Here is an 11,778-nt window from a genome sequence, read left to right as displayed (position 1 = left end):
CCTTTCTCTCTGTCTTTATAATATCTGACATTAGCTTGGCACAAGCTCAGGCTCTCCATGGGGACTGTGCCTTCTCTTTCCAGGCTTGTTCTCCAAACCTTGGCTCTCCCTGGCAGTGACCAAAGCCCATCACACCCCAGAGCTATGCTGGAGGTGCTGGTTCTGCCCTGGGAGCTCAGGGGTGTAGGGTGAGGGATTTGTCTCCTCCATGGGAAACTCCCAGCCACCACCCCTCTTTCCTCTGCAGCCTCTCCCATCTCCAGCCAACCTCAACCTTTAAAAACACCCTCAAGGCACTCAGGATAAGGCAGCAGCTGATTTCTGAGAAGTTTCCAGAAGCCCAGGGCACTGCTCTGGCTCCATGGGCCATAAGCCCTCAGGGCTGGCTCTTGGGAAGGGTCAGACTGGAAGGGTTTGCCCCGTGTTTAACTCCTGAAATGGGAGTTTCTAGAGTGGATCTGTAGGAAAGGGAATTATTTACTGATGGTGGTAGAGACAACTCATCTCAGAGGGAAACAGAGCCTGGAGAATCGCAGCCCAGCTTGCAGAAGGCCTGGAAATGGGAATGTACTGAAACCAGCACTGTTTCATAGAATACCAGAATCCCAGACTGGTCTGGGTTGGGAGGGACCTTAAAGCCCATCCAGTGCCAGCCCTGCCATGGGCAGGACACCTCCCACTGTCCCAGGCTGCTCCAAGCCCCATCCAAGGGCTTTGTGATGCCTTTCTTTAAAGCTTTCTTTTCCCTCTCACCAATCCTGGAAGACTGGGGCCAACCTGATTTGTTACTGTCTTTTGTGCATTTGTGTTTTGCTTTTTTGACTTTTTCACCCCTCCAAATGCAGAAACTTTGTCAGTGTGAAGCAGGTGAGCAGTTCAGTTGTGCCCAGTGGAGGCAGGGCAGGGATCTCCTGTTCCCTGCTAATTCCAGTAGGAAAATGGACTTGCCCCAGAGACCTGATTTATTTCCAGCCTTATTGACAATCTCTTAAAGGGGATGATGGAGTGAAAAGCAGCCATCAGTGAGTTATGAAAGGTCAATAATGCCACAAAGGAACACAAACAGCAGGTTTGAAATCCAGCCCTCCCCACCTTCTGTTTCCACAACCATTTCATCCAAGGTCATCGGGCTTTTCCAGGGAGGCCAGAGCAGCAGGAGCCTCCAAGACGAGACCAGGTTACTTCATGGCCCTTTCCCACCTTGGGGCTGATTATTATGGGGTGCATGGGAGGCCATGCAGCACAGGCAGGAACATCCAGCAGCATTTCAGCTCCGTACCCCTAAACCCAGAGCCTCTGGCAGAATATTCCAGCACACAGGGACAGCCTCCCACCAGCTTGGTTAGGCCAGCCAGCATCACATCAAAGGATTTTTAAATGCTGCTAACTTGTTTGCATTGACAAAAAGGTGCAAAGAGGAATCTGAGGGTGTCAGGATCCAGCCCTGGGCACTCATGCTTTGACCCTGAGGTTTGGTGCCTTCACAAGATGCTTCTGCTGCCTAATTGGATGAACTGAGCTCCATAAACAGTTCCCTTCCCTGTTTGTAAGCAGTCCACGGGCAGCTGTAATTGTGTGAATCCACAGTGTGAATAGTAAAAAGAGCTTTACTTAATGACTGCAGCAGCCCTGCTCGAGTGAGAGCTCTCTGGTATTTATTCACACCAGAATTCACGAGGCTTTTGTTTGCCATGAACACTCCTGCAAATAAAAACTTGCTCGCTCCAATGTTTATGAATAAATGTGCTCGTAAATGCCATCAAAGCAAATCAGCAGGGTTTTATTTATGCAAGGAGATGCACAAATAAATGTTTGCTGTTTTCACCCAGCTCTGGCGGGTGTTTAGGTGTGTGTTAAAGCCAAGGCTTTGTGAGCTCTGCTCAGCACTCAGACATTATTCCTGCTCTCCGCCTCCTCCTTTCCTACACTCTGATCCTGCCTGTGAATCTCCGTGCCCCGAGGGAAGGTTGTTAAAGTCAATGTTTTAGGCATTATCCACATCCAGCAGCTTGCTGGGTCAGTGGGCAAGGTCATGGAAGGGACTGGGATCACTTTTGGCTCCCCAGGACTGGGAGGACAGGAGGGAAAGGGGTTTGTGATCACAGCTTTGTGATGTTTGCATGGCACACAGCAGATCCCCAAACCTGGGTTTTTTGGCATGTGCTGGTTCCTGAGCAAGGTGGAGGGTCTGTCTTACACAGAAATGTGGGAGGTTATTGCCATCCTGTCTCAATCAGTGCCCTAATTAAATATAGGAGAGGATTTTCTTTCTAAAATGTAAATGTCAAGCCTTGTTAAGGAAAATTAAAATGCACTGAAATGAATGTGGTAGGAGCTGTGGAGGTGCTTAAGGAGAGTATCTGTATGTATTAGAAAGGGAACTAAAAAGGAAGTATTTTTGGAGCACAGTCCTTAAACTGGGCTATAAGGATTTTATGCAAATTTCCCTTCCAAATCTGCAGTTAGGAACTGGTTCCAGGGATGAATTCTATGTCCCAGCCTCTAAAAGCTGAGAAGGAAAATCATCTGAGACTCACCTCTTTCCAGGATTTATCTGTGCATATCCCTCCTCTTACCAGGATCACTTGGGATTCTGTGCTGCCCACACTTCCTGCGAGTTGGACTTGAAGATTCCTGTAATTCCTTCCATTCCCTGCTCCCTTGAGTCCAGCAGAGCACAAGAGCCCAGAATTTAAACCTTCATTCAGCAATGGGATCATCCCCATTTACAAAGAACCCTCTTTAAAGTGTTTTTCTACTCCAGCTCACAGTGAGCCTGGACCAGGAGCATCAGTCAGAACCTGCAACAATCAAACCCAAAGTCCTGGATCTGGATTAGGAAAATCAGGAAACTGAATTGTTTCAAAGGCTCATAGAGCAGAACTTCAGTTGATCTCTGTGAGGCTTCAGCTCTGGGCTGTGATCTCAGCCTGACCAAGGTCAAAACTGAGGTGTGTTCACATCTGGAGCAGGTGAGATGTGTCCTGTCTGGCAGTGAGGACACACAAAATACAGCATTTGTTCAGCACAACAAGCTCATGCCTTTGCAAATACATGAAGTTTTTTGGCCTTGCCAGTCCAACCATTGGTTTGTTGTTTCCATGCTAATACAAATTCTTGTATTAAAAGGAGCGTGGCCTTGGGTTCCTCCATCCTTATGGGAAAAAGTTACTTGTCTGATGGTAAACAAAGAACAGAAGAATTGATTCACTGTCCTCACTCTTAAAAAGATGGTATGAAGCCATAGTGAAGCAATTTTAATTGTGGCTGTGTAACACTTGCCATCAGTAAGATCACTTGTGTTCTGTTTTTAGGGACCGGGGTGCTCCGGAGCACACGGGGCATTAGAAATGCAAAACATGACCGCATGTTCTCAGGGCTGGGCCAGGGCCACATGAAAGAGCACTTGTGCTGGGATGCTCAGCTCTGAGGCTATTCTCTGTTCAGCATGTATTTACAGAGATGTATGAATATTTGATTAATGAGTCATGGTCTCTGGAGAAATTTAATAACTGTACTGCTGTACAAAGGCAGCTCCTTCACTGTTAACACAGCTGCCAATAGTGTCACTGACACTGGAGCCCTTTCTGCATCTAATATGTGCTGGGGAGTAAATTCCTTCCCTACAAGGGAATCCATGGCACACATTATTCTCTTATCTGTTTTGAACTGTTGCAGGCTCAATTTACAGACCCTGATTTGTAAAGATTTTTCCAATGGAAACAAGCAGTGACACGTGAGCCAGAAAGCAGCGGTTTCACCAGGCCCTGAGTTACTTGGAGGGTCAGTTCAAAAGGAGAGCTGCTTTAAAAATTCCGTTTATAAAATGCAAAAGGAGCAATGGGTGAAAATATTCATGGAGAGCAGAGTGCTCCAGCAAATTCTGACTGCCTCCAAAGCTGTGTTCAGTGGGATTTCAGGGGTTGTTCATGACCCACAGCATTGGGCAGAGGTTTTCTCCCCCCATGACACCAGACCAGAAGTGTTCTTCATTTTTGCTGAGCAGTTTCCCAAGGATAATTTGCTGCTAATTTTATAATTTTCCCATTTTTATTCCTAATACCTATGAAGAGATCCATTTTCACTTGGGAAGTTAGGTGTATATTTTAGTGGTGTTACTCCAGCTCAACTGCTTTAAATAATAGGGGGGAAAAATGTCAAAAAAAGATAAATTTAGTGCAGAGGCTTTCACTAGGAGCTTTAACTGCAGGTTAGAATTATACATGCTATGCAGAATTTCCTGCAACACTTCTCCTTTGGGCCACAATGCATTACAGCAGACGTATAATGAAGCTGCTATAAAATCCGTGGTAATTAAGGGGGATTTGACAGTAATTGCAACAGTGAATCAACTTAATTATTACCTGCTTCAAAGAGAGCTAACCTGATGTTATAATCTAACCTTTCCTACTTCTAAAATGAGAGATTAACCAAGTATATGTAGCATTTAAGAATTAAATCTGTTGAGATAGAATGATATTAATATACTTTTCCTATGCATTTTCTGTACATGTGGGTACAAAGCAGCCAAAGGAGCAGCAGCAGAAGCTGACGAGCTGCAGGCAGGCTGAGTGTGTGCATTCATAAAATAAACAGAGGTGAGCCAGCTCCTCTGCTGTCTGCTGAAAGCACAGGGACTGCAGCCAGAGCAGTGCTGGAAAATGCTACAGCACACACCAGCCCCCTCCCTGAACAGCCTCGTGCAGGGGTGCTTTGTCTGTCCACTCTGAATTTTAAGCAAATTATCCTGAAATAACCCAATGTAACATTGATCTGGTCAGTTCTGGCCTGATCAGTGCAGCTCTTTCAGCCCATAAATGCAAGCATCACTTTTGCTTTGTTTTCAGGGCTTTTGAGATGTGTTACCTGAGAGCAGGGGGTGGCTGGAGCTGATCCAAACCTTTCTCCAAACTCTTCCCCAGGCTGTGCCTGGCTGGTGCCTGCAGCTCCATGTGTGCAGCAGTTCTAGAAGAGAAGAGGTGCAATAATAAATCTTTAGAAATACCAGAGAAGTGAGAATTAGCAGCATCAGCATCACCAAAAGTTGCCACAACTTTCACAAGAAGTTCATCTGGAAAGCAGATAAAATTCACTTCAGCTCTGCTCTGAGGAGTGGTTTGATCATCCAAGTGAGGCACTGACTTGTTCAAGACCTTAAAATAAACCTGCCAATGTTTGCTTCTTGTTTGGATGTGAAACAATAAATTAGAAAGACTTCTTTGGTTTTAACATGTCCTGGCTCATAACATGCTGCAATTAATACCCAATTTTTCTTACCTTAGGCCCAATTTTCAGGCAGTGACCAAGCTGGCTTGGGCAGGTTAAAGATGTCACCTGCCATGGGTGTGGGATTTGAAACTGCACTAAGCCCAAACCATCTCATCTTTAGGACATACTTTTACAAGATTACAGCAGCTTAACCTGCCTTAAATAAAACCTGGAAGTCCACCAGACTTTGAATACTGTTGTACACTAAAAATGGTACAAAAAGCTTGGTGGTAATGAAAAAAATCTCATTCTAATGCTGACCATGTGACTGTAAATTGAGAATAATTCTCCAGCTTGCAGGGGAAATCAGGCTGGGGTTTCTCTTTATGTACAAGCAATGTAATCTCTTCTCTCCACCAGGAATCTCACCTGCAGACTGTGGAAGATTCCAGGTGCCTGGGAATTCACCTCACCTGTATTTCCTATCAAGGCTTTTATTTATGATGCCCCTTCCTGCAGGCAGAGATCCTTTGCATCTCTCAGTGAAGACACTTCAGGCTCCCAGAAGCCAGAGAAAAATCCCCTGGGAGTGAACACAGCAATGCTCCAGCCCCTTGCTAGGTGGCTGGGAGAAAACCACGATCCCTCCTACAATTCCCCCCTGGGAAAAGGCTGGGATTCCTGAGAGCTCTCCACAGGCAGCTCCTCCCTGGAGCTCTGCAGCTCTCCCAACACTCATTCCATCCCAGGGAATGGCCTGGATGGGTCCCTGTGTGCTCTGCTCCATTTGGAATGTGCCTGGAGAGGGACAGGCTGCAGTGGGGTGCTCATCCCTGCTCCTGGGAGCTGCTGGAGCACAGCTCATGGGATTCCAGGTGCCTGTTCCTGGTGGCAGCAGTGACTCTCTGCTCCTCGGGAGGGAGGAAATGGCAGACTTTAAATAACAAATTTTCACTGATGCCATTTGCTATTTTTACAATGCATTTTAGAATAAATGAGAGATTAACACAGAGAAAAGTACTTAAGGTGCATGCTCAGTAACTATTTTTTCATAAGGTTTTAATGGATTCAGGCTTGAGCTGCACTAAAATCTGGATTTATTAGAAACGCTCCATGCATTTCAGTTGAGTTTTTCTCATGAATCTAGATATTTTACATTATTTCAATACAGCTGACCCTCTGTTTCATTAGAAATGCTCCAATATAACCCATGGAGCATTTCTAATGATTCTGGTTTTACAGCAAATCCAAGGGTCAGCTGTACTGAAAACAATAGTGCTAACCTCTTGGTTTATTAGAAAAATGCTTTCTGTCTCAATGGAGCATTTCTAATAAATCAGATAAATAGGGATCTCCCACAAAAATGCTCTGCTGGTGAAACAGACAAATGGGTTTGTTGTTATTGAGATTTTTTTAAAAAACAAAGATTGTTTAATAGACTTTTTTTTGTTGCTGGCTGTAGTGTGATCCCCTTCTATCCAGAGTTTGAGTCTTCACCCTGAAAATTAAGTAAATATTCCTCAGAAACAAGCGCTGCCTCAGACTGTCAGTGTTTCTCACCTCAGCCATGAAGAGTTTACAGCAAGGGCAACTTCCAGGATGGACCTGTCAGTGCCAGGCTGGGATTCAGGGGTTTGGTGCAGTGCCACAGGGTGTGCTGGGTCCTTCCTCTCTGCTACAGAGAGAGGGTGAGTGTCAAACATCCAGCACAGGAACCAGCACTGACCCACAAGACAGGTAACTGCAGCAGGGGACAGATGGCTTTAGGCCTTTAGGCTCCCTGTCTTTCCAAAGTTGCTCTAATTCCACATTCCAGGTCAGGCACAGGTCACAGTTTGTGGGGTGCAGCTGTGGAGTCCCCTCCCCACCCCTGAGCCATCCCCTGCTCTGTGTGCTGTCCTCAGCTGAGGGTTTGGGGTACCTGTGCTGCTGGGGTGTTGGCACTGGCAGGAGCTGCAGTGACAGCCTGGATGTGAAGCTTCTCCAGCAGGGTTCCTTCTCAGCAAGAGGAGATCCTGCATCGTGGAGCCCTCAGGAGCAGCAATCCTGGGCATGTTCTGATGAGCTCATGCTGATCCAGTCCAGGAAGAGTAAATGCCAATGCTATGAAATAAAAAAAAAAAATTAAAAAAAAGAAAGCCTTGGTAAGCTGAGACAAAGCTTTCTGTTCAAGAGGAAAGGCCAATGAGATAATTTCAGTGACTCAAGATTTGGTTAGAATGTTCTGTATTTATGGAATATTTTGTGCTGTCCATATATTCCCCTGTGGTTCAAATGCCCCCCAGTTCCTGCCAGTGCATTCCCTGCTCTCTCTGTGTGAATTGCAATCCTCAGCTGCAGGCCAGTGAGTCCCAGCTGGAACAGGATTCCCATCCTCTTCCCCACACTCCCAACAACTTCAGGGAATCTGCTGACCACTTTCTGTGAAAACCTGGAAATAAAACATGCTGCAGTGCTGACAAATCCACAAACCCAGAGACTCCACTTTAAAAATGATTGGTGTGTCTGAGTGGTCTCTTATATTTTTCTCACCGAGTTGGATGATTTTGCCCAGCAGTGAAAGCAGAGAAGCACAAAAAGGAGTCAAGCAAAAGGATTTTACCTGTGGGGTGCTGCTGGTCTGCCCCTGTGCCTGGAGTACAGGACTGTGGGGAGATGCTGAACCTGCCTGCTAAGGGCACTGGGAGCCCTTGCTGTGGACCAGGAGTGTGTGAGCACCACAGATTCCCCCAGAACCAGGTCAGATTTCTGATTTCTGATTCCCCCAGAGTCAGGCTTCTCCTTGCACAAGTTCATCCTGCAGGACCCACATCCTCTAAATGCTAGACAAGTCCTTCAGCCCAAAGCTGCAGGTCAGGGCAGGAGCTGCTTGCTCAGGGGGATTTTAGCAGCCCCACAATGGGGTTTGAAGGCTGCTCCTGGCCCAGAGGCCCCGGCAGCAGCAGCAGCAGCACCAGGCAAACCCCCCTGGCTCTCAGAGGAGCCTCAGCAGTTCATCATGTCAAGCCTGGCTGCTGAGTGCTGTGTCTGGGGCCTCTGGCTGTCAGAGGCAGGATTTCATCTCAGCCTCCCTAAGGCCATATAGAAAGCCTAAAATGTTCATTTATGTTTCTTATTGTCTGGCCAAATCTGTGTGTGCTTAGAAAATATGGTGAAGTTTAAAGGCTGATCCCTGATTATCACAGGTTGGAAATGTGCTCGGTCTTTTAGAAGAATTCAAATACATTCCTTGTTACAAGCAGCAAGGCTTTTGTCAACTCTTTCTTCTCCTCCACAAAGTGTTTGTGTATGAAATGTTTCCTTCCACGGTGTTACTTCCTGAGATCAATCTCTCCCATTATATATTTGCAAAGCAGCTTCATTAAGGATAAATATCACTGTAGTGGTCTCATCCAGATATCTGTAAACACTTTCTCTGTAGTGTATTTATGGATGTGGGAATTTGTGCCTTGGCTGATCAGAATTTCCATGTTTGTGCACAGAGCAGTATTCCTGGAATAATCATGTGTTTATACCATGTGTAGATTAATGTGCTTTATACATTCAGTGTACCTGCATAGCCAGAATTTGATCTGCTGTTCAGAATTTATTTCAGCTTTCCACATGAGCTCTTTCAAACAATGCTAATTGTTTCAGAACCAAAATCATTGATGATAACTCTTTTAGGAATTGTCATGTTGTCTATAAATATTTAGCGACTGAATTGTATTTGCCAATGTATCCCTGGATTACAGATGAAAAGGGAGCATCTGCCGAAATTAAAAGTGGCCACATTTTCACTTGTAGCTTAATTAAATGCCAAAATTTATCTACATTAACAACAAAGTGGTGAAATTTATTGATCAATTCACATGATATAAGTTGACAAATGGCCCGAGCAATTTCCATAATTTTCTACACGTGTTAAAATTTGTAATGAAAAAGGAATCCTCCATTAGCGGTGCTGGGAAATGAGAGGGGGCTGGTGATGGAGCGGTGCCCCGGGGCAGCGAGTGCGATCTCCGTGCCCTGTCCAGCCGAGCCGTGTACAGATGGGCCTTTGACAGTCCTACAGCTGTTCTCCTAATTGTCCATTAAGTGTTCTATTGATTCTCTGATTCAAAGTCCATGTCTTTCAGGCCGAGCTTTCGTGTGAAGTGGCAGACACATTCCTGCCGGAATGACAGAGCTGCTTGAAACCTAAAAATGTGGGCTGCCACTTTCAATCGAGGAGCCCGCTTTCAAAGGAGAAGGCTCGCTTAAAGGAGCTTTGTGAGAGCGCCTCGCATTCGAGTTTCTAAACTTTTAGCGTCAATCAATTAAAGCAGCACGGAAAGTTGGAATTCCTCGTTAAGCTCCCGGATGCTAAAGAGCTGCCCGAGGATGCCGGCTGGCCACGATAAGGATTAGATCTTGTTTAGCTGGATGCAGATTCTGCTCTCAGACCCCTCTGACACGTGTAATGATATTCTCATTTGACTTGCAAGTTCACTTTTAGCATTTTTTAAAAGCAAGATCATCTGCAATTCCAGCTCGTGCCAGTCAGGAGCCTGTTTAAAATCATCTTCCCGTAATCTGAAGAGTGAAAGATAAGATGCATATCTGTTGCAAGGACCATAAATCTTCAAAGAAACAAATAGCCACAGATAAAACTGTAAAAGTTATTTAGTTCTCTTCTGAAAGAGGTTTATTAATCTAAAATTTCCAGTCCATTGTGTCACGATTTGGTTATGGCACTGTATCTCATTTCCTGCAATTGTGTAGCAAGCAAAGAGCTGAGAGCCTCACAGCTGAAACTTGATCAGTTGTATTCAGATGTATCACCAGAGCCAGGAAAAAAAAGGAAATATAAAAAAATAGCCACCTGAACAGAAATCTGAACTGGGAGAATTTTTATTTTCCATATTTCCTCTTATTTTACTGTGATGTTTATGAAGTGAGTTTAACACTAAATTGGAACGGAATTTTAAATTCTTGTTTGTCATTTTAAAAGTGTAATTCTTGGTAGGCAGGACACAAACAAAGTCACTATTTGGGGACCATCCTCAGTGGCTGTGCACAAAATGAGCTTTCCCCATATGCCACCAGCACCATTTGCCTTGGTATTTTTCTGTTTAAAAATCCCCAAAACTGTTTTTGATAGAGTTTAAAATAAGGAGAATTATTTCTCATCGAGAAGGTTTTATCCTCTATAGGTAATGAAAAACCACTGTGCTGTGAATGTTTAATACCTGCTTATTCTTTGATCACCCCTCCCTGCCCACAGTGGTGTTTGCACCCAGCTGCCCCTGGTTTGTGTCTGAAAACCTTCACCAGCCCCTCTTGGAGGGGATTCTGAACCCAATTCACCAGTGTGGGGCTAAGAGAGGACTTGCACCCATCAATCAAATTACTTACAGCCTTTTAATTTAAACAGGATTGCTGGTTTGAGCAGAATTAGATTTTATTTTTTTTTTAACCTAAACCTATTTGTTTTTAGGAATCAAATTTACAAGCAAAGGCAATGTTTAAACTGAGACGTGAAAACTCAGATGGGGATTCCAAGAACATGAACGAAATTTCTTTTCATACATCAAAGGCAAACAAAGGAAAGAAAGGGAGAAAAGAAAGGAAATAAAAGGAAAAAAAAATAAAAAGAAATGGTATGTAAGGGGAGGCATTTGACATTTTATAGTCAGAGTTTCTTTCTCTATCCCATAAAAGAGAATATGTGTCAAATTAAAGAAATAGTGGAGGAAGATGTAGAAAATGGTACCAGGCACTTCTCATTTTAGGAGTGTAACTTTGGGGTTTGAGGATGGGACAAACCCACGAAGGAAACAGCAACCATCCCTTTGTTTTCACCATCCAGAGAGGAAACTGAAGAGTCTCTGTGATCTAATAATCCAGATATTGATACCTGCAAAACATTCTGTAAATCTCCTTCATCCCAGCACTTTCAATTACACCATCAGCCAGTTTTTTAAAAAGATTTTTAGAAGCTTTCAACTGTGGACTTTTGTCTTGTTGAATGAACTTCAGCTACACTAAATTTTAAGTAAATTTGTGATGACTGAGCAATATACATTGGCTGAGCTAGAATCCAATAACCCACAGGACAAATTAATTTTCAACAAAAAGGGCAGAAACCTCAAGTGCCATGAGTATATGGAATCTCAGTCTATCTCTCTGGAGCCATTTTTGCAAATCACTACAGCTATTCATAATCTAAATCAGTCTCCTTTAGCAGCAGAAAGATCTTTTTTCATGACAAAACAGAAGATGACATTCATTAGTGCCTAACTTGCATAAGCTACCTTAAATTTATTGGTGCTCTTATACTTATCTGGGTAAGAATTCCTTTGTCTACAGCTATAGGAAAATTCCGGACGAACTACTTAAAAATATAAATTGTCACTTTTATCAGAACTTTTGGCAGTTTACTTTATTTTAGAAGTAAAACTGGTGGTTAAGGTTTTAAGACTTCCAATGGGCGTTGTTTCAATCATGGTTAATATGCACCCAGGATAGCAATGCTCAGGGAAGGGAGAACTTGTGCAGAAATCTGGAGAGCTGGGGCTGCCTGGAGCACCAGGTGCTAACTCTGCCCTG

Source organism: Serinus canaria, chromosome 8 (assembly GCF_022539315.1).
Source record: "Serinus canaria isolate serCan28SL12 chromosome 8, serCan2020, whole genome shotgun sequence".
NCBI lineage: Eukaryota > Metazoa > Chordata > Aves > Passeriformes > Fringillidae > Serinus > Serinus canaria.
This window is presented reverse-complemented; position numbering follows the sequence as displayed.